Source organism: Dendrobates tinctorius, unplaced genomic scaffold (assembly GCF_039654945.1).
Source record: "Dendrobates tinctorius isolate UK_male_01 unplaced genomic scaffold, ASM3965494v1 ptg000099l, whole genome shotgun sequence".
Taxonomy (NCBI): Eukaryota; Metazoa; Chordata; class Amphibia; order Anura; family Dendrobatidae; genus Dendrobates; species Dendrobates tinctorius.
The window spans coordinates 6,681,908-6,685,675 of NW_027361767.1; positions in this window are offsets into that span (position 1 = coordinate 6,681,908).

The following is a 3,768-nucleotide window of genomic DNA, read 5'->3' on the forward strand; positions in this document are numbered from 1 at the left end:
TCCAGACAAAAGCTGTATTCTATTTAGGGAAAACAAAGAAATATACCAAAGTTGCCGCTAAATCCTGTTCCTTGAAGAGGTGGTGGACTGGTAAATATGCCACTGCTAAACAAAGAAAAAGGGGGGACATTAGAGATGTGGCAGGATTGGTGGTCCTGGATTGGGACCATACAAAAGTTGGTGATGCAGCGGTGGTCCTGGGTAGGGACCATGGTGAGGTTGGTGGTACAGCAGTGGTCCCAATGGGACAGTACTTACTATTATTGGTGGCTCAGTGGAGTGTGAAGTCTGCACAATGGTGCCAGAGCAGTGAGTGAGCGCTGGATCACAGGCTGTGCTTTTTATCCTGTCTGGTCCGGTCATGTGACCGGAAGTGACATCAGACGCCGGGGCGTGTGCATTGGAGCACGGCCGTAGTGTCTCACAGTGATCCCCACCAAAAAGATGGCGCTGGCTGTTCACACATGCGCAGTAGAGCGCAATCAAAGAAAACCTAATGAGGCCATGCAGAGACTGCTGTAGCTCTGAGTGGGACACACGCATCAGGGGGGAGGTGCAGTGTGCTATATATAAAGAGACTGGGCAATTAACATATGGAAACAAATATAAACGAACAGTATTATTGCAAATCACACATGTAAATATACAGCATTTGAATTGCGTAGGAGTCCAAACTTAAACAAGCATAAAAAATAAAAGAAATGAAAAGAGTGATGTCAGACCTAGGGGAGAGAATGGAGAAGGTTATGAACTCAAATCAAATGAATTATGAAGATTAGAAAAAAGGAAAAATAAAGATATAATATGAGAATAGTAGAAAATAAAAATAAACAAAAAATAAAATATAAAAAGTAAAAAATAAAAAGTAAAAATAGTTTTCCCTAAATAGAATACAGCTTTTGTCTGGACAGCTAGATACCTGGGCATATTTTTACAGTCCCTCACTGTCTTTTTTGTATACAAGTAGCTACGCCACTTATGCTGGTTAATCTGTTTTATCCATCTGTCCTCCAGACACCCAGTTCAGTACTTGATTTTTTACTCTTTATTTTTTATTTTTTATTTTTTTTCTTTATTTATGTTACCCTAATGATATGTTCATCTATCCCTACTTACAGAATATGCTATCAACTCATTTATGCCTAGCAGTGACACTATCGATTTGGTGAAAACAGACCCTACATTCAATTGAAAAGGGTATGACCGCGCTCCTTCATGTTTCTTATCTACCGCGTTATCTCTCAGTTTCACGTGTTTGATGTCTCCACATCTTTCTAAATAATTCTAGTGCTTATATTCCATGCTCTCTGGATACTATGTGTATATATTTTGTATAAAGTTTACAATTTTTTGATATTTTTATGTATGTATTTTATTACAGCGACTTTGTGATAAAGGCCGATGTGGCCGAAACGTCGTTTGATGTCGCTTCCTCACTGTCAAGCAATAAATTTACTTCACATTAAGTACAATCAGCGTGTGCAGGATTCAGGAGAACAGCGGCGTTCACACCAGGTCAGTACACTTATGGTAAATTATGGGTCATCCTTCAAGGCAAAAGAGGTTCTCACCAATATCCTTGTGACTTAACGGCGAACACCTCCACATGCCGTGGGAATGCCATAGAGTAGAGATCAATGGTTCTGGCTTATCAGGAGGCAATTATGGGTGCAAAAAATGAGCCTTCCTTTACTACTTTGATGTGAGGAAGGGAAAGACCCCTACCCCCTCTAAAAGCTGAGCAGGAGAGACAATAGGTGATGGGACATACAGTGGATACGTGAGAGGTGATATGTAGAAGGGTTTTGTGTACGTTCAGCAAAATCGCAGGACTGTTACTAAAGAGAAAGCACTTCATGGAGCGCACCGAGTGCAGAAGAAAGTGGATTGGACGCCCGTGCAGCAAGCGATCAGATCAGCTGCAGACACTGCAGACGGTAAGCAGTGATCTGATTGGTGGCTGGCGGCAGGCTTTGCACCATATTTCGTCCATGATGAGGCTAGTTAGGTTTGGGGACCCTCTCTCAGGTGCTCTGGTACATCTATGCTCCTTCCATATTTTTCAGCAATAACGTTTTTGATATTGGTTGTACTAGAGGCACTGCTATATGTATATATAGAAAAACATCACATAAACCAGCTGACCTCCGAGCCCTGGATGGTAAATACCTGTTTCCTCTGTGTTGCACGGACCAAGACTGGGAACAAGTCCAACAATGTAGAAATCAAGGCAGAAAAGTCCAGCAAGCGGAAACTTCAGGTGGTATAATAAAATCCAGAGTTCAGTAACTAGATGCAGACATAATGCTGAACAGACTACGCGTTTCGGCGGTAACAACTGCCGCCTTCTTCACAGTCTCAAACGGTTTGAGACCGTGAAGAAGGCGGCAGTTGTTACCGCCGAAACGCGTAGTCCGTTCAGCATTATGTCTGCATCTTGCATCTTGCTGGACTTTTCTGCCTTGATAGATATATATATATTTTTTTTTTTTGTTATCCTTACTTATATGTGAGACAGTTGGCTACCTGTATTGTATGAAGGTTATCACTATATAAATATATGTATATAATTAAATGCTTATAAATCTGACTTGTGTCTCCTCAGATGTAATGGAATAGGCACACTATGTTCTCTGGATCACGCTCTATCCTCTGGGTCACACTCTATCCTCTGGGTCAGGCTCTATCCTCTGGGTCAGGCTCTATCCTCTGGGTCAGGCTCTATCCTCTGGGTCAGGCTCTATCCTCTGGGTCACACTCTATCCTCTGGGTCAGGCTCTATCCTCTGGGTCAGGCTCTATCCTCTGGGTCAGGCTCTATCCTCTGGGTCAGGCTCTATCCTCTGGGTCACGCTCTATCCTCTGGGTCACGCTCTATCCTCTGGGTCAGGCTCTATCCTCTGGGTCAGGCTCTAACCTCTGGGTCAGGCTCTAACCTCTGGGTCAGGCTCTAACCTCTGGGTCAGGCTCTATCCTCTGAATCACGCTCTATCCTCTGAATCACGCTCTATCCTCTGGGTCACGCTCTATCCTCTGGGTCACGCTCTATCCTCTGGGTCAGGCTCTATCCTCTGGGTCAGGCTCTATCCTCTGGGTCAGGCTCTATCCTCTGGGTCAGGCTCTATCCTCTGGATCACACTCTATCCTCTGGGTCAGGCTCTATCCTCTGTTGGTCAGGCTCTATCCTCTGGGTCAGGCTCTATCTTCTGGGTCAGGCTCTATCCTCTGGGTCAGGCTCTATCCTCTGGGTCAGGCTCTGTCCTCTGGATCACGCTCTGTCCTCTGGATCACGCTCTATCCTCTGGATCACGCTCTATCCTCTGGATCACGCTCTATTCTCTGGATCAAGCTCTTTCCTCTGGATCAAGCTCTTTCCTCTGGATCACACTCTATCCTCTGGGTCAGGCTCTATCCTCTGGGTCAGGCTCTATCCTCTGGGTCAGGCTCTATCCTCTGGGTCAGGCTCTATCCTCTGGGTCAGGCTCTATCCTCTGGGTCAAGCTCTATCCTCTGGGTCAGGCTCTATCCTCTGGGTCAGGCTCTATCCTCTGGGTCACGCTCTGTCCTCTGGGTCACGCTCTGTCCTCTGGGTCACGCTCTGTCCTCTGGGTCACGCTCTGTCCTCTGGGTCACGCTCTGTCCTCTGGGTCACGCTCTGTCCTCTGGGTCACGCTCTGTCCTCTGGGTCACGCTCTGTCCTCTGGGTCACGCTCTGTCCTCTGGATCACGCTCTGTCCTCTGGATCACGCTCTGTCCTCTGGATCACGCT